This window comes from Crocodylus siamensis, chromosome 4 (genome assembly GCF_052110815.1).
Source record: "Crocodylus siamensis isolate JL-2025a chromosome 4, ASM5211081v1, whole genome shotgun sequence".
In the NCBI taxonomy this organism is placed as follows: Eukaryota; Metazoa; Chordata; order Crocodylia; family Crocodylidae; genus Crocodylus; species Crocodylus siamensis.
In genome coordinates, this window is record NC_143398.1 from 168,723,638 (window position 1) to 168,743,895 (window position 20,258).

The following is a 20,258-nucleotide window of genomic DNA, read 5'->3' on the forward strand; positions in this document are numbered from 1 at the left end:
CTGTACAAAGCCATGCAGATGGAGGCCAGCGTGATGTATTGGAAAGGATCTATGCAGTGTACTACATTTTGGAGTCCACCATCTACTTTCACTTGGTCTACCCACCGTGTCATTTTCATAATCTCATCCCTGTAGAGGCAGCAGGCCTCTTTCAAAATTTTTACGTCCCGCTGGCAATAATAGGCCAACTCCTTTTGCATGTGAAAGGTCTTATCGTGGTTATTCTGATACCATTCTAAAATCTGTCCTTTGTCAGTTGCCACCCCAAAAACCCATCCTCTTTTTTTCACAATAATCATGATCTTTCAAAAAATGAGAAAGACTCTCCTCTTTCTCTAAATTGTGTGAGTGATCAGTCCTGGGTTTCTTATTCAAGGGGTCCAGATCACCTGTTTTGGGGGTATGAATCCTTGTCTTTTTACATATGGTTTTCTCAGAGGTACATGGCTTGTTTTCCTCTGAGGAATCAAACCCTTCTGTTCTGTCCCGGTGGTCTTCTGATCCTTGGGTATTATGATCTGCAGGCATTTCTGGGGTTTTTTGCTTGTGCTTTTAGAGGTCTCTGCCCAGACTCCCGCTCTTCTTCAGGAGTGATGTGTGTGATCACTTAGGAAATATAAAATTTACATCTCAGCACTGAGAATTCACTTTCCTCACACACTACAAATTTAAAATTTGCTTAACCCCCTACAAACCACTTCTCCTCCCACAAGAAACACAAAGGTTCAGAAAGTGATTTCAGAAAAATTACCTTTTACTACTGGAAAAAACATGACTGTATGTGTTCGTTCTGCTTTTCTGTTTTAGAAACAAACAGTTGTTATAACTTAGTGAGATTATAGTAACATAGCCACAAATAACTCACCATTTGAAAATAATTTTTACCTTGCTGTGGTAAAATTGCATGGGGCTTCCCCACCTGATAAGCATTCTGTAATATAAATGAAATGATACAATAAGTAAGTTCTCTGTATTAAAAAATTAAATAATAGATTAAGGAAAATAGTGTATGTATAAAGTAAAATATAACTGTATTAAAATAGTCACCACTAAAAGACAACTCTGCCCCTTTAGTCTTAAAATATGTGGAGATCTGGACACATCGATCAGCTTTTATTTATTTATTTATTTATTTTCTTCTGGTTTATCTTTATGATACACACCCGCCACCCCATACCATACACAATCTGTGAAAATATATTTTTTTAAATTCAGTCTTTATTTCCATCAAAAACCTTTATAATATTTACTGATTTATTTTGTTAAATCTTCTTGTAAGAAGTGTTTTTTATCATTTCCTGTGACCATTAAGCCTTGTCAGCCTTATCTTTACAGCTGGCCTTTTGGCAAAAGATAACTCCTTTGGTCTTCAAACAGGAAGAGCTCTGAACACAATGGTCATTTTTTTTTTGTGGTCTGGTTTATCTTTATAACACCCCCCCCCACCACCTCCCTACCATACAAAAGCTGTGAGAATATGTATTTTTAAATTCAGTTTTTATTTCCATCAAAACTTTTACAATATTTACTAGTTTATTTTCGTATCCCTTCTCCTAAGAAGGTTTTTTTAAATCATTTCTAGTTGTCATTAAGTGTCATTGGTTTTATCTTTACAAAAAACCCTATATGTATGTGATTAGAGAACCAAGACACTAAAGCAAATGCTAAAGTACATTAGCTGTAGGAAACTGTTGATGTGCTTTACAACCTCACATTCCCCACCCTCCCACCAAGATCAGCAAAAGATATAACCCCCCCACCCCATTTTATACTGTTTTTGCTATGCCCTTCTCTTAAGCAGAGTTTTATAATCTCTGGTAACAATTAAGCATTCAATATGGGGTATGAGTGTTTTATCTTCCTCAGTGATCAAATCATGAAAAGCAGCATTAGGATCTTCTGTAGAATACACAGTGTTTAGAAGCTCTCTAACTTGAATCAAATGTTTCTCAGTAATTCTGAGAATGTTCCTGGCAAACCCAATGGTTATAACAGCATTGAAATGCTATCAAGACATATTTCCTGGCAAAGTTCCTGAATTATTTGGTTTATGTCTTCATCTAAGCAAGTAATACATTCATGGGCTTCTTGACCCCCTAGGTCAAATGTGCACCCCCAGCATAGGTCAAAAAGTCTCTTCCTCAAGCAGTATTTCATTATGCCATGAAAGGAAACGTGAGCAAAAGACTTCATAAAGACTTTACATTCGCGTGATGTAATAGCTTGTGTTGATTCAACGCCTAGATGTCTTCTGAACTCGTCAGCCTCATCCAGTCTTTGTTCTTGTGTACTGGTGAGTAGGTTTTCTGGAGTCATTAAAAAGGCTTCATCTAACTGCAAAGGAGTTCAAATAAAGGACTTAGTTAGTTAGCTGCTGTTTAATCAGTCCTTAGCTACTTCCAAACACACATGTGCCATGGAGTGAACACACACCAATACCCTGAAAACCCAAGTGCCCCCACAGACATGCTTCAAGTCTCTTATTGATTTCTCCTCTGCGATGACCTCTACTTCGCATGCAGGCTCTGGCACAAAGATACCATCTTCCAAATTCTCAACGTCTGCTCTGAGGGTCTGGGCCTCCTCCATTTGCCTGTTCATTGGATCTTCCCGAACAGGTTCAAGTGTCTCAAAGAGTCTTTGGGCAAGGGGCCATGTCTCCTCCCCAAAACTATTTCTATGGTAATGCTTTCTATAAGGCTGTCTTGGGGTTGTAGTGAGTGGGCCTACAGGCATTGTGAAAGAATTCATATCTGCCCTGCTTGCCTTAGCACAGTCTCAGATAAACAGAGGGGTCATTTGGGAAAGCAGACAGACCTGGTGGGGGTGTCCCCTGAATTGGCTGAATCCAAAGCGAATACTAGCCGCTTCGCCCAGTGTGATGCTGTGGCTAGTAAAGTGACCAAAACACTGGCATGCATCCATAGATGCTTCTCAAGCAAATCCTGGGACATCATTCTCCCCTTGTACTCGGCCTTGGTGAAACCTTACAACGACAGGCTGAGATCTATGAGGCTCTTTAGCCTGGGAAAGTGCAGGCTCAGGGGTGATCAGATGGCCACCTATAAGTTTATCAGGGTGACCACCAGTTTCTGTGGGACCTTTGTTCACCAGAGTGCCCCAAGGGATGACGAGATCAAATGGCTATAAACAACTGCAAGACCATTTCAGGCTGGACATAAGGAAGAATTTCTTTATTGTCTGAGCCCCCAAGGTCTGGAACAGCCTGCCATCGGAGGTGGTTCAAGCACCTACATTGAACACCTTCAAGAGAAAATTGGATGCTTATCTTGCTGGGATCCTATGACCCCAGCTGACTTCCTGCCCTTCGAGCGGGGGGCTGGACTTGTTCTTGCGAGGTCCCTTCCAGTCCTAATGTCTGTGAAATCTGAAACCCTAGGGTTTGCCAGGACTGTCAGCTGCTCAGATAAACATTGTGTGTTAGACTTCTGGGAGTCTAGGAAGACAGAAACATTAGCCATTTTGATGTGTTGTAGAGTTTAGGGATTTAACAATGCTAGAGCAACAGCACAGAGAAACCAGACCAGAAAGGACCATCCCTCCTATAAAGGCAGATGCATGCTCATTGAATGGAGTGGCAATGCTCTCACTGATTTTAATGGGGCAGAACCTGGATTCCGGTCCTTAACTTAGTAAGGCATTTGTTTAACACCTCAGTCATAGTGAACAATCAAATAGCAACAATCATTGCAAAGTTCTGGGTGAATACATCATGGGGTTGCTTTGTTTCCTATTATGTATAAGTAAAGACATACTACAGAAAATTTTGATATTATGCCCCAGTACTGCAGTTTTCCAGTAATCAAACAACAGCATCTAATAATGCCATTGTTCTAAGGAATATACAAGCATGAGCTTTTAAGTAATGACAAACATAAAATTAAGCAAACAAAACTGAGAATAAATAATTAAGGGTGTGTGTATGTGTGTGTACAATACATACATACACACACATGTATACATACATATATATCCCACCCCCACACAATCTGTTTTAGAAAATATTTACTCATGTTTTCTTACCTTTGCCATTTTAGCTCCTGCTTAGATGGAGATTGCCATGTGCTGCATGGAGGAAGTGGCCCTTTATATAGCAGGCACTGCACTGGGTTCAGGTGGATTAGACAAAAGAGACCACTGCTAAGTAACACACATTAACAGTCCTCTGTTCCTCTACACCATCAACATTTTTTTTTTGTAAACTATTATGGATGTCTTCTGTTTACTGGTTGGTAAAGATGATTGTTACTGTCAATAACTAAAGGATCAGGGCAAAGAGTACGTTAAGCAATATTGTGATTATGTTATGGAGGGTCTCATGTTCAAGAGAAAATGCTGGAACTGCTGCCAAGGAATTGTTTCCTGGTATTTACTGTTAATTTCTCATTGTTCCTGATCCCATCTGACAAAGCCTTTAGAGCGCTTCTGATATTCAGAGTGCACCTGAGCTACATGGAGGGAGTTATGAAACAGGGCAGGTAAAAGAAGCCTTCTAGTGATCAGATGAGATGCTTTCTGTGCTTGTTTCCTTTGTCTCTGGAAAGGGAAACCACATGGCTATTGAGATCATGGGTCTTTTGTCTTGTATTCACAACTTGGCCACATCCAACCTCTCCGCTCATTGTGCCCAACACACTGTCTTTCTTTGGTAGTGATGATAGTAGGAACTTTGGTGGTGGAGCCAATGTTATCAGAGTATGTTGTTCCAAGTTCCAGTGTATAGTCTCCACATAGTCTTTATTATAAAAATTCAACAGATTTGCACATCTGGCTTGGTCAGCTCCAAGCAAATATTTTTGCTGTGTGCATCCAAATGAGAATGGTCCTAGACTGTCCTTTCAACCTGAAGGGAGTTGCGGATTTTACCCAAATAATTTGTTGTAATCAGCATCTATAACTTCCATCCAGCTTGGTTCGGTTTCTCTGGGCCTGAGTCCAGGTTGGTTCTTGTGTAAGCATGTTCTATTTGCCTCACTAAGAAGAACGGCATGCTCATTGCCAACTTAATTTGATCTACAGAAGACCGCTTACTAAACTAGGGTCTGGTGACTTCCTGTACATTTTCTCCCTTGTATTTTCTGGTTTGCCTTGGGGAGTATTGAGAATAGACCAACACACATTTAAATTTTTTCCTGCCTGTTCAGATGGACATCTCACATGCCTGTTGAACTTTACAGCTGGTATGAAACCACAAGGATGATGAAGATCAATGGTGGTAGCCCAAGACACGGGAAAGGGTAGCTTTCTGGTCTTGCCTCCAAGGTGGTGATGTATCCCAACCAAGACAGGTGCTATCATGCCCAACCGACCCCATGAGGATGCTCTGAACCTGGAAGTTCACTGGTTAGGCCACTGGTGGTTGTCCTGTGACATGGGCAGCACATGCTACTCTATTAGAAGGAATCAGCCTCCAGAGGCAATCACAAGGGGCATTTGGTCTCAGTTGTTGAGTTATGCCAGGTTGATCCATATTGATCAGTTAGGTCTCAGGCACTGCCCAGAGCAAATCTCTGTCAGGCTCCCATGCCCTGAGTGTCTCTTGAACAATGCACAGATCCCTGGCTTTTCATTGGAAAATGTTGAGCTGTGGACTCTAGTCTCCCAGATTTCCCCTTTGCCTGCATAGTCAGTCTGACTTGATGTTTTGATCCCTTTCTATGAATAGGGCTTGAAATGAAAGAAGTTTTATTTCTGCAAATGGACAGAGAAGTCTGCATTTCCATGGAAGGGCTGTGGACTTTGAACTTCCTTAGGTGCTGGTGTAATTCCATTGTACTGTAGAAGGGAACTTTTGAAAATGTGTCCACCTTCAAAAGGTCAATGAGACCCTCTTGAGCATGGTGGAATATGGCGGTGGCTGGTGGCCATGTTGGGGGGGACTTCTGAGGTCAAATGAACCCCCTACAATAACCTAGCAGTCCGGTTGAAGTACTTGTGGCATTTGGGGTCCAGAGGGAAGGGTTCTGTGAGGAGCAGGGTCTAATTACTGAAACAGGCTGACCTTCTGGAAGACACTGCTTGATCAGGCTAGGCGAGCTCTGTCTCCTGTGGGCAGATAGGTAAAAATGTAGTCAGTGTCCCAGGAATTGAAAGGCATTGAGGGGACATTTAATAACTTTTTCTCAACCAGAAAAGCATGCGTCTTGCTGTGGGTGCCTGCTCAAAAAAAAAGGAATACAACACAATTGTGTTGGATCTCTCCAGAGTCTCTGCAGGAGGTGGATTCTATCTATGATAACTGAAAGCAATCCTCGGAGGTTTGAATAGTTCCCAGTAGGAGGGCTGTGAATCCTGCATAATACCAAGGATTCAGGTACCAAAGTCAGGAACTGAGTATTAAGACCCCGAACCGAGTGGAGGAGTTATCAGGCCTGGTGAAACTGGTTTGCAGCATATTTGCCATCAAGGAACAATACAATGTCTATATATTGTGATGGTTATTATTTTCTTTGTATGATTTTCATTCTTTGTTTGTTATCCATTTGTTGTTATAATAAAAAGATAATTTTGGACATGCTTTATTGTTTGTCATTGAGAAAAGTTTAATGCCAAGGACCCCAGAGTAGGTGCTACTGGTTTTTATACACACACACACACGCACGCACACGCACACACACACACACACACACCCATGGGAATCTAGAGCGGCTGTGTATTAATACTGTCTGTTAGCTACACTGACATAAAGCCACTGCTGAAGTGTTGCTGGATGTCTGTCTGACCCCTCTTGTCTGATTATGGGTAGGTTGGAAGGGACCTCATGTGCTCATCTAGTTTTTGCCCCCTGCTCAGGAAAGGCATTTCTGACAAAACCATCCAAGTCAAATGTCTTTTTTTGCTCTTGAAAATTTCCAGAAATGAAGATGGCACAACTTCTCAAGGTAGCCTCTTCCAATGTTTGACCCCCTGATAGTCAAAAAGTTCTTCCTAATCTCCAGCCTAAATTTCCTTTGTTTCCATTTGAGGTCATTGCTCCCAAGTCCTGTACCCTGCCACTACTGAGGAAAGGTGATATCCATTCTTTTTATACAATCACCTTTCAGGTATTTGAAGACTGGTTACATCCCCCCTCAGTCTTCTCTTCTCTAGATTACATAATCTTAGTTCTCTTTTTCTTCATAAATCATTCTTCCCTGGCCATTGATCATATTCCTCACTCTCTGCTAGAATCTTTCCAATCTGCGTACCTGGGCATATTTACACATGCACATTTACTGTGCAGTAACTACAATTACTGCACAGTACGGGTGGATGTCTACACCTACATACCCATACTGTGCAGTAAATATAGTGACTTATGTTGGCTTGGGTATAATTTGATACCTGCATCATGCAGATATCAAATTCATGCCCAATCTAACTGTGCAGTAAAGCAAATGTAGACGCCTTACTGCACAGTAACACTGTGTGTGTGGATTGACTTGGACTAACTTTAGTCTCAAATCAGTCCACACATAGCGTTAATGTACTTTAATGCCTGCAAGTGTAGATGCCAGCTTATTCCCATTTACTGCACAGCAACTTTAAGCCAGTGTAAATGCAAGTGTAGATATGTCCCCTGTTTCTTGAAGTGTGGGGTTGCACAATGAACATACTTGAAGGGAGGACTCATTAGTGCTAAATAGTGTGCAAAAAATCATTTCCCTTGATTTGCAAATAAAACTTCTGTTAGTGTGAACCAGTATGCTGTTGCCCTTTTTCTTTTGCAACAAAAGCACCTCTGCCTCATATTCAATTTATGGTTCACTGTAACCCTTGGGTCCTTCCCTGTAGTACTGAGCCAACCAATAATCCACTGACCTGTGTTTGTGCAGGCAATTATTCTGTCCCAAATGTAGGACTTTGTGTTTTCCTTCTTAAATTTCCTCTGCTTGACTTTGGACCTTTTTTCTAAGTCATACTGGATTCTAGCCCTACTCTCCAGAGCATCTTCAACTCCACCCACCTGGGTGTCTTTTGCAAATGTGTTAAGTGTGCACTCGATCCCATTATTGAAATCATTGATGAAGATGTTAAAGAATACTGGGCCCAGGACAGATGCCTGGCGCAACCCACCAGATACCTCCTCTCAACTAGACATTGAGCCATTAATTGACTATTCATTGAGCACAATGTTGCAATTGGTTATGGACTTACTTTTTAGTACTTTTGTCTAGTCTGTATCTTTTTAGTTTCATAGTATCATAGTAGCTAGGTTCAGAAGGTACCTAAACAGATCATCAAGTCAGACCCCCTGTCTTGGGCAGAAATGGATGCTGGGGTCATATGACCCCAGTCAGGTGTCTACCCAGCTTCCTCTTAAAGACCCCCAAGGTAGGAGCGAGCACCACTTCGCTTGGAAGTTGGTTCCAGGTCCTAGCCACCCCAACCATAAAGTAATGCCTCTGATGTCTAGCCTGAACCTGCTCTCTATCAACTTGTGGCCGTTATTCCTAGTTACCCTGTGTGGTGCCCAGGGGAACAGGGTATCACCTATTCCCTGCTGATCTCCCCTGGTGAATTTGTAGATGGCCAGCAGATCCCACCTCAGCCTTCTCTTGTGGAGGCTAGGCTCAGGCCCCCTAGTCTCTCCTCATATGGCATGCCCTGCTGCCCTCAATCATGTGAGTGGCCCTCCTCTGGACCCTCTCAATGGTAGCCACATCTCTCTTGAAGTGCAGTGCCCAAAACTGGATGCAGTACTCCAACTGTGGCCTGACCAATGCTGCATAAAGGGGGAGGATCACCTCCCTGGACCTGCTTGTGATGCATCTGTGGATGTATGATAAGGTGCAGTTAGCCTTATTGACAGCTTCCTGGCATTGGCAGCTCATGTTCAACCTAGAGTCAGCAATGACTCCAAGATCCCTTTCCACCTCTGTGCTGATGAGAAGGGAGTTCCCCAGCCTATAGGTATGCTGCTGGTTCCTTCTCCCTAGATGTAGTACCCTGCACTTGTCCACATTGAATTCCACCCTATTCTCATCATCCCACCTCTGTAACCTGTCCAGATCTAGCTGGATTCTGTCCCTCCCTTCTGGCATGCCCACCTTGCCCCACATCTTGGTGTCATCAGTGAACTTGGACAATGTGCTTTCTACCCCCTTGTCCAAATCGTTGATAAAGATATTGAACAGTATGGGTGAGGGATAGCACCACCTGCAGTGGCCAGGGCCCCCAGTCCTTGCTCCAGATCATGGCCCTCCAGTGGCCAAACCCCCCACTGCCCACTGCTTGCTCCAGCTCCATGTTGCCCCATAGCAGCCCTGGCCCCATACAGGCCTAGTAAGTAAGAAGATTTATGGGGGTGGCACACGCAGCTAAGCAGGGCCTTAAATGCCTATATACTAATGCTTGTAGTATGGGGAATAAACAGGAGGAACTCGCCCTCAGAATAGCCAGTTCAGACCCAGACATAATAGGGGTTACAGAAACTTGGTGGGATTCATCCCATGACTGGGCAGTTACCATTAGGGGCCATAGGCTTTACAGGCAGGATAGAGAAGGAAGGAAAGGTGGGGGCATGGCGCTCTATGTCAAGGAGCAATGCACATCCTCTGCCAGCAAAATGGGGTCAGAGGGGCAAGTGGGAGTACTCTGGGTCAAGATACAAGGGGTCCATGGGGAGAGGGATCTAATGGTGGGGCTCTACAGACCCCCCAACCAAGGAGAGGAGCTGGACCGGGAATTTTCAGGCCAGCTTGCAGAGGCACTTAAGGCAAGGGATGTAGTTGTCATGGGTGATTTAAATTACCCAGACATCTGCTGGGAGGAACAGTCAGCCAGGTTGGACTGTTCCAGGAGGTTCCTGGCCGAGATACAGGACCTCCACTTAATTCAGAAGATGCACAGTCCCACCAGAGGAAATGCCCTGTTGGACCTGGTCCTGGCCACAGGCGAAGACCTGGTAAGGGGCCGCCAGGTCCTTGACCACCTGGGTGATAGTGATCATCGCTTGCTGGAATTCACCATCCAATGCAGGGTGTCAAGGGCCAGCAGCAAGGCAGTAGGCCTAGACTTCAAGAGGGCCAACTTCAATGAGTTGAGATTAGTGGGAGAGGTGCTGGGGTTCTCGACAGCAGGGGAGCTCAGTGCCCAAGATGAGTGGTTGTTCCTTAAGGAGACAATACTCAGGGCCCAAGGGGTGACCATCCCAACAAAAAGCAAGGGGGGCAGGAGTGTCCAAATGCCCCCCTGGCTCACCAAGGGTGTATGGGAATGCCTGATTGCCAAAAAGGCAGCGTACAACCAGTGGAAGGGGGGTGCTATCTCCAAAGAGGAGTATACCTCCTCTACTTGGGCCTGTAGGGGGGCTGTCAGGACAGATAAGGCGTACATAGAGCTAGAACTTGAGTCCAAAATCAAAGATAATAAAAAGTCCTTTTTCAAATATATAGGGAGGATAAAGAAAGCACTGGGAAATGTGAGGCCCCTGCAAGATCCTCTGGGCAATCTGGTGGTTGTACCGGAGGAGAAAGCAGACCTCTTTAACCAATACTTTACCTCCATTTTCTTGGGCAGGGACTGGGACTTTCCCACTGTGATGCAAGACGGACTCGAGAGAAATGCCTCCAGACCTCAGGCTGGGGAGGACCGGGTTAGAAAGCTTCTGGAGGGGCTGGACTTGTTCAAATCAGCGGGTCCAGATGCTCTCCACCTCAGGGTGTTGAGGGAGCTAGCAGGGGTCATTGCAGGGCCCTTGGCATGGCTTTACGAGCACTCATGGTGCTCGAACCAGGTGCCAGATGATTGGAAGATAGCCAATTTGGTCCCCATCTTTAAAAAAGGGAGGAGGGAGGACCCAGACAACTATAGGCCCATCAGTCTTACCTCAATCCTAGGGAAACTCTTTGAGAAAATCATCATGGAGCACATCTGCAATGGGCTGGCCTCAGAGATGATGCTCAAGGGCAACCAGCACGGGTTCATTAGGGGCAGGTCATGTCAGACCAACCTGATTGCCTTTTATGATCAGGTCATAAAAGCATTGGATGCAGGTGTTGCTGTGGATGTAGTCTTTCTGGATTTCAGTAAGGCCTTTGACACCGTCTCCCACCCCATCCTCATTAAAAAATTGGGCGACTGTGACATTAATGCCTACACAGTCAGATGGATTGCAGATTGGCTGAAGGGTCACACTCAGAGGGTGGTGATGGATGGGTCATATTTGACCTGGGGAGAAGCAGCAGAGTCCCCCAGGGCTTGGTCTTTGGGCCCGCACTGTTCAATTTCTTTATCAGGGATTTGGATGACAGGGTGAAAAGCAACCTGTTTAAATTCACTGATGATACCAAAATATGGGGTGAAGTGACGCTAGTAGGGAGGGAAAGACTGCAGCAAGACCTGGATAGGTTACAGGGGTGGACTAACAAAAACAGGATGCGCTTCAATACTGACAAGTGCAGGGTGCTGCACTTGGGCAGTAATAACCAGCAGCACACTTATAAGATGGGAAACTCCCTACTTGAGAGCATGGAGGCAGAAAGGGATCTTGGCCGACAATGCGAGGTCACAGTTGGCAGGGCTAACTGGACCTTGTTGTGCATCCACAGGTGCATCTCTAGTAGGGACAAGGAGGTGATCCTCCCCCTCTATGCAACACTGGTCAGGCCACAGCTGGAGTACTGTGTCCAGTTCTGTGCACCCCACTTCAGGAGGGATGTGGACAACATTGAGAGGGTCCAGAGGAGGGCCACCTGCATGATCCAGGAACAACAGGGCAGACCCTACAATGAGAGACCACGGGACATGAACCTGCTCAGCCTTCACAAGAGAAGGCTGAAGGGAGACCTGGTGACCTTCTGTAAACTCACTAGAGGGGACCAGAAGGGTTTGGGGAAAGACCTTGCTTCCCCTAGCACCCCCTGGCATAACAAGGAATAATGGCCACAAGTTGTTGGAGAGTAGGTTTAGATTAGACATCCGTAAGAACTACTTCACAGTTAGGACGGCTAGAATCTGGAACCAACTTCCAAGGGAAGTGGTGCTGGCTCCTACCCTGGGGGTCTTTAAGAAGAGGCTTGATGCCTACCTAGGTGGGATCATTTGAGCTCAGTTTTTTCTCTTGCCCAGGCAGGGTGTCGGACTTGAAGATCTACAAGGGCCCTTCTGATCCTACTTCTATGATTCTATGATTTCCTTCTATGATAAGGTGACAGGTTCTATGGATGTGACAGGGAAGGGAAGAGCAACAGATGTGACATACTTTGACTCTATCGAGGTTTTGACCCTGTCTCCCACAACATTCTCATTGACAAGAAAGGGAGAAAGGAGGACCCATGTAACTATAGGCCTGTTGCAGAGCACTTAGGTGCTCTGCTCCTTTCAGAAAGGGGAAACTGCTAGGAAAGAGCTCTAGCAGTGAGTGAGGAGCCCCAGCTGCCAGTTGCCAGGGCAACCACAGTTAGCTAGTGACCCACACCTGCCAGAGGTCAGCTGACCAGAAGGGGCAGGGCCTGGTTCACATTTAAACCCTGGTAGGGATTGAATGTTGAATGTTGTTTAGCCGGGCGGCTTAGATTTTATGTTATAGCCTAGGGGCTTGTGTTTTGTGTTTGCTGTTTAGACCCGGAGGTTTGGGTGAGGCTATCAGTGGTTGGAGGAGGCCTCATAGGGGAGCCATGGCTGCTAATTTGCCAACTCCTTAGTAAAGTACATGGAGACCCCAGTCCCAGAGAGGGGGGCAGCGAGGAGCCCCAGAGAGGGGGACAGCATTGATGAACACCCAGTGAGGTGCCCAGTGAAGCAGGGCCATGGAGAGCCCAGGGAGGATGAGGGGGGCCAGAGTAGATTAAGGCCCAGACTAAATGATGTGAGTACCATCTACAAATCTTGGGTTGCGGTGTAGGGGAGGAAAGGAGCCACAGATAGCGCCCACTTGCATTGGGGCAGCAAAATGGGCAACCTCCCACTTAATTAACATCTAATTAAGTAATTAACAACAAGGCGTAGCAGATGAGAAGGCTGGAGGTTGGCCCATAACAGGTGGTCGGGGTCACCAGTGGACAGACCCTGAAGGGGCACACCTGTCATAAGGCCCATCAGTCTTACCTCGGTCCTGGGGAAGATCTTTGAGAAAATTATCAAGGAGCACATCTGTGAAGGACAAGCAGGGGAGATCATGCTCATGGGGAACAAACATGGGTTCATTAAGGGAAGATCCTGTCATACTAACCTTATTTCCTTTTACGATCAGGTCACAAAGTCCTTGGATGAAGGCGTGGGGGTGGATGTTGTCTTCCTGGACTTTAAGAAGGCCTACGACACTGTCTCTCACCCCATTCTCATAAAAAAAACTAGGTGACTGTGGCATTGATGGCTACACAGTCAGATGGGTGGCGAATTGGCTGGACAGTTGCACACAGAGAGTGGTGGTGGACAGGTTGTTTTTGACCTGGAGGGATGTGGACAGTGGGGCTCCCCAGGGCTTGGTGAGATTTGACACAGGCCTGTGGTGGCTGCCGGGAGCCAGCTGGGGCCAGGGTTGGGTGCTGGGTGGAATAAAGGGATTGCCAGGGCCAGCACCATGTCCAGGGTTCTCCAGTTGTCTTTGGTGGCCTCCACTGCCTGGCATACGTTGGGTCCTCCTGGGCCTCCACATGCCTATCCTGAAGGGCAGGTGCCTCTCTTGAAGGGCAGCCTGTCTATTAATTAGCTAATTTGCCAACTCCTCAGTAAAGTACATGTATAGAAGCACCCCAGAATAATTAGTGGTATGGATGGGTTTCCATATGAGGTGAGACTAAAGAGGCTAGGCCTATTCAGTTTAGAAAAGAAATGCTTCAGGAGGGGCCATGATAAGGATTTACAAAATACTAAATGGGGAAGAGAAAGTAAATAGGGATTTATTATTTACTCTCCGATGATACAAAAACTAGGGATCACAAAATGAAACTAGTAGAGAGTAAATTTAAAACTAACCAAAGGAAGTTCTTTTGCACACAGTGGGTGTGTCTACATGTGCAATTAATGCAAAGCAATAAATTGCTCTGGGGTTTTTTGTTTCCAGCCACACCATTTGAATGTGTGCCCGGGACTGTAGCACATTGAACTGGGTTGGAGCAGCCTGACCTGGCAGGGGGTACTGGAGGTCAACCTGCCAGTCTGGGGCTGTTCCCCCCACCCAGCTCAATGTGCTGTGGAGGGCCTGGCTGGGGCATGTGCTCTAGTGCAGGGCTAGCCAGCAGGCAGCCCCTGCATTGAAGCACCTCCGTGCCCCGGCCAGCCAGGAAAACATCTACATGTGCACTACTGCGCAGTAAAAAACTCCACAGCAGCAGGATAGTATTTGTATTTAGTAGTGCTATCCCACTGCAGAGTTAATTAGTTTAATCCAGCCTAATAGGGGCACACATGTAGATGCACATTTACTGTGGAGCTAATTAGTTTACTCCCCAGTAAACATCTCATGTAGTAATTAAAGTATGGAACTCAGTACCACAAGATGATTGGGAAGCTGCCAGCTCAACCAAATTCAAAGAAGGGATGGGACAAATTCTTGGAGTAAAGGGGCACCAGTAGCTATAGAGCATGGGAATTAGGGGTACAACCTCTGAATTAGAACTTCCTAGACCTTAAATGCTGTAGGCTGCAAGTGAGAGAGGAACAGTGGAAAACACTCTCATCATTCTCAGTTCACTTTCCTTTTCAGCACCTCTCTGGCACTGAGAAACATAAACCTATGTTGTACCATGGTTTCCTTGATGTACCATGGGCCATAGACTTGTGCCCATCATGGAAAACTATCAGTCTCCCTTACTAACAAAGGCCACTGGGAACATGCCAACTGATTAACTGGGACATTTAAAAAACAAATGAGGATGCGAATGAGGCCAAAGGTTAATAACAAGGAACCCGGAAGGGAACACTGAACAGAGCACACTAGCCGGAGACCACTGGCCAAGTCAAGGGAGCCTGTGGCCGCTGATCAGTGAAACAGTGGTTGAGACATGAATGAAGGAGTGACAGGCAGGCAGCTCTATATTCACCTGGGTTTCCCACAGCTTGAGCCTCCTTCCTGGTTTTATAGATGGTCTGTTTGGCGAGAGCCAGCAGAAGGTTGACCAGGAGGTCTTGGTGCTTGGTGGGGCCATAGATGAGAAATGTATAACAAAAAAGGTGTGGGTAATAGTGTGGCCATCCTCAGCAGGAGGTTCTGTAGGAGGCTATAAAGGGGCTGCAGCCTGGCATATTCCAAGTAGGCATGTGCCTGGGCCATGTCTGCTCACAGAAGGGACAGGTGTTGGGGGTGTCAGTAAAGTGTTCCAGATATATGCCCAAGGCAGTGGCTTCGTGAAGGAGCTGCCAGCTGAGTTCCTCAGTGGCTCTTGACATTACGATAGAATATAGATTTGTCCACCGGGGACCCTTGTCCTTGCTGAGTGTCCCGCCACTTCATGTCCAGGTGGGACATAAGCATGGGATGGTGGAGGGTTTGGACCACAAACATGTAGAGCTGTTGGTGATGTGCAGTTTGGAAGTGGACTGGCTTGGTGTCCCCTAGCCTGCTAAGATTGTGAGATGGGGAGCTCCATGGAGCCTGCTGAGTCAGGGGCCACACAATGAGCTCAGGAGGGCTGGGGGATACCAAAGGCAGGTCAACTGCAGGATTATTATTCTGCTTTTAGGATCAGTGAGTATTTTCCTTGATAAATGAGGCAGGATGACAGATAAGCTCAAAAGATTTATTCAGCAACATCACACCAATCATACTATTACTGCAGACTGCCAGGAAAAGAAGTTTTGTTAACAGAGATGGTATGTAACAATGCGAAATGCTTTGTCCCAGTCTAGTCCATGTGTCCTGGTACTGAAGAATTAGTTAAAACTCTTAACTTCCACCACACGTCTAGGACTAGGATGCTACTTGCAGGAGAACTATGGGACCAATTATGCCAGGTTTCCTCACTGCATAGTACTTCCATGAGAAATGTTTCAGGCTGCCCCCTAAAGCTACAGCTCCCAGGGAATGGAGGTGCAGAACATAGCCCAGTAACTCTATACTATGGGAACAAACACTCAGATAAAGAATCTCTGTTAGGATTAGGGAAACCAAGAAGCTGAATGTTTGCTTCTCTTCCTACAGGAACGGAGAATAGTTTTTTTACTGAGGGCCAAATCATGCAGCAGTTTATATACACCTCACTCTGCAGATCAAATTCCCCTTCAGCATTTTATGTTCCCCTATGTGTTTCATGCTTGGTTTTTTGACCCGGGGACAAAGTCATGAGCACAATGCTGCACACTTTCCTTGATGTTAGACTCGTGAGGAAGGTGAGCAAACTGGATCATTTTGTCCCAGCTTAACTCCATTAGGCAGGCACCTTTCAAAATCCCACTTTTCAAAATCCTAACAGAGCAACATAACCAATGAAACGAAGCATTCACCACTTGAAGATGTGTATGGTTTAGTAACTGTCCACTGCACGCTTCAGGGATCCAACCCTGGAGGTTATGGCTCCCCACTCGGTGATCCTCCTGTAGTCTTTGGGTCTCAGGAGGTACTGTCGTCCTTGGTAGTTTGGCTGCTCATAGAAAATCCAGTATCCTTCCAAAACTTGGCAAGACTGGATATCTCCATAATGAAATACTTCATGGAGAGAAGGACAGTCATGCATCAACTCCATCATCCTGCCTCCAAAGTCAGTCTTCTCATAAATTCGGATCCTGCTGGTACCCTTGAACTGTGGCAAACACACAAGGATATGGGATGTAAGCAATAGTTCTGTCTGTCTGTAGGTCATTCTGCTTTTAAGCCATTCATGAAAAGTAAATGAAAGATCCCTTTTGTTTAATCGGTTAAAAAAAGGCCTCATTCATTCCTTACTCAGTAGTGAATTATTGTGTACCTTTTTCCTTCAGAGGTACACAAAATGCACCGGAGGAGATGTCAATTAAGTGACATTGGTTTACATTATTTGGGAACTGAGTCTTGTTTTTATGTATTTTGTCTTCCTTTAGGAACAGACAGGAAAAGGGTAAGTGGTACCTGGATGGCCAGTATGTGCCTAAGCTAACGATTTTCTGAACTTGAATATGGTCCAGGGCATGAGATAGTTTTATTTATTAATTGGCGTGTTAGATTTGTCAACTACCCTTCCCCAAAATAGGCTCAGGGAAACTTACAATGAAAGACAATATGAGTTACAGAAGCAGGATAAAATATTAATATAAGAAAGTAGAAAAAAAACCCCCTCTCCTGAAGATCTCCGCAAATTTAAAGCAAACGCCACTTCACTCACTCTCAGTCTCTTGGCTTTTACAAGGATAAGGGCACTAGATAAGGGTTCATGGGGGGCTGGTTTCTTTAGATGACTCTGTTAATTTTCCCAAATTTAAGCATTATATCCAGAGAGAAAGTACATACCTGGCACAAAATAGACAATTTCACCAGAAATGGTTTATGTCTGACTCAGATATAAAAAATGGAAAACAAGATCTTCAACTGGGGTGTATCAGGAAACCTTAGTAATAGGAAGAGCTATCAGCCATCCATAACACAATGACAGAGTAAAGGAAGGTCTTGTGATCGAGGCATTAAACACGAACTCATGTAATACTTGGTCCAACTTGAAGCTCTGCTACAAACTCCCCTGTGACCTCCACTGGCCTGCTTTCTGCATTCTTAGGCAGCTAAGCCACTTTTGAAATCTGCCTCTTAAACTTATCACCCTTCTGTGTCCTTCTCTATCCTGGCCTTGTCTCTCAGTCAAGACTGCAGGGTTTCTAGGGCTGGGACTGTGCAGGGAGCCCTGAGCTTGGCAGAGGCCACTCACTGTGTTTTCATACCAACAAGGGTCAACCACAGCAATGCCAGTGAATTTACCTGTGGGATTAGGATGCAGGACCTGATGGAGTCATTGAATCCCATCCACTGCTGGTAGTCTGAGTATCTTCCCCTCTTCAGGAAGTACTGGTGGCCTGTGTAGTTGCTGTGCTCATAGATCATCCAGCAGCCACTTTCCACCCTGATGGAGTTGCAGCGGTTTAGGTAAGACTGCATATCATGCTGATCTGAAGTAACCTCATGGGAGCGGCCCTCAAAGTTTTTGCCCTCGTAGAAAATGATCTGCATAAAAATGAAAGGTAACACTCATAATATTAGAAAGCCTTGGTTTTAAACAGTGACTCTGGCCTTCTGGTTCTGCAACTCTGACTTTCTGGTTCTGATCTACAATCTTTCTGAAGCAGTGGAAAGGCTTGCACTGTCCTCACTGTGTATCAGGGCTAAAAAATCATCAGGATACCTGGATGCAGAAAGAAGTAATGATTTTCACCTAATCCGGCTACAGAAAGCAGACTATGGCTGTGACTGAACACAAGTGCATGGCTGCAGACAGCTTGAAAAATGGCTGATCGAGTGAAAATCTGAACCCTCATTGCATGAGGTATCAGATAAAGATATTTAAAAATGTAGTGTCTTCTATAACTTGTTTCTGCAGAGCTCTCAGCCTGTTGCTGTCTTCAGAATGGGAAGGGGGAAAGGGAACAGAAGGAGTTCAGTCCAGAGGGGAGTGGGGTTCAGCTCCCCAGAGGGTGGATTGGAAACCCCTTAGGTTGTGGGGCTCCAATTCACACCCCACCCTTTCCTCCCTCCCATTCTGGAGCACTGGCAGAGTGGCCATTGCTCAGGGAGGCTGGCTGCAGGCTCCCAGCCAGCAGCTAGATTCCCATCCCCACTGGAACCAACAGTGAACTTCTGTTTGGTCTGGGGTAACAGTGTAATTCAGAGCACTTTAGAAACAATGTTCTGAGTTACAGCTGGAAGCTGCACTTCTTTATGCACCCTTAAGGAAGCCCACACACATTTTCCAGTTGGAAATGAAAATGAGTGTAAGAGACATTTGCAAATGTCCCTGTTTGTGATGCTACAACCCTAGGGTTTGTTGGGACTCCCAGCTGGTCAGATAGACATTGTGTGTTAGATTTCTGGGAGTCTAGGAAGACAGAAACATTAGCCATTTTGATGTGCTACAGAATTTAGGGATTTGACAATGCTAGAGCAGCTGCACAGAAAAACCAGGCCAAGAAGGACCATCCCTCCTATAAAGGCAGGTGCTATGCTCATTGAATGGAGTGGCAATGCTCTTACTGATTTTAATAGGCTGAACCCAGGTTTTGGTCCCCAGTGTTTGTAAGGCATTTGTCTAACACCTCAGTCATAGTGGTGTTGAACAGCAGCAGTCAAGAGCTTTTAAGTAATGACAAACTGAAAATTAAGCAAAAAACCCTGAAAATAAGGCATTAAAGGGCAGTGTGTGTAGACACACACACACATATATACACACACACTCAATTTTAGAAAATATACACTTATTTTTTCTTACCTTTGCCATTTTAGCTCCTGTTTAGTTGGAGATTGCCATGTGCTGCATGGAGGAAGTGACCCTTTATATAGGAAACACTGTGCTGGGTTCACATGGATTGGACAAAAGAGACCATTTTGCTCAGTAAAGCAAATTAACAGTCCTCTGTTCCTCTACACCATCATTTTTCATTGTAAACTATTGTGGATGTCTTCTGTTTACTGGGTGGGAAGATTATTGTTAAGGTCAATAACTAAAGGATCAGGGCAAAGAATATGTTGAACAATTTTGTCATTATGTCACGGAGGGTCTCATGTTCAAGAGAAAATGCTGGAACTGCTGCCAGGGAATTGTTTTCTGGCATTTATTGTTAATTACTCATTGTTCCTGATCCCGTGTGACAAAGCCTTTAGAGCTCTCCTGATATACAGAGTGCACCTGAGCTGCCTGGAGGGAGTTATGAAACAGGGCAGGTGAAAGAAGCCTTCCAGTGATCAGATGAGATGTTTTCTGTTCTTGTTTCCTTTGTCTCTGGAAAGGGAGGCCACATGGCTATTGGGATCATGGGTCTTTTGTCTTATATTCCAGGTTCCAGTGTATAGTTTCCACATGGTCTTTATTATAAAAATTCCACAAATTTGCACATCTGGCTTTGTCAGCTCCAGGCTAATATCCTTCCTTCAGTCTGTGCGCCTCCAAGAAAGAATGGTCCCAGAATGTTTCCTTTCGACCTGAAGGGAGTTGAGGATTTCTCCCAAATAACCTGTTGTAATCAGCATCCCATCCAGCTGGGTTCAGTTTCTCTGGCCTGAATCCAGGTTGATCTGGGTGTGACCATGTTCTTCCTGCCTCGCTAGGATGAATGTGCTCATTGCCATCTCATTTTGATCTACAGAAGAGGGATGAAAAATGAGGGTCTGGTGACCTTTTGTGTATTTGCTTTCCTGTATTTTC

General features: G+C 45.2%; 1 pseudogene; it reads right to left on the minus strand.

Moving 5' to 3' along the window:
- Nucleotides 1-16,406: 16,406 nt before the first annotated feature.
- Nucleotides 16,407-19,334, minus strand: LOC149867154 (gamma-crystallin M2 pseudogene; annotated as a pseudogene).
- Nucleotides 19,335-20,258: the final 924 nt, after the last annotated feature.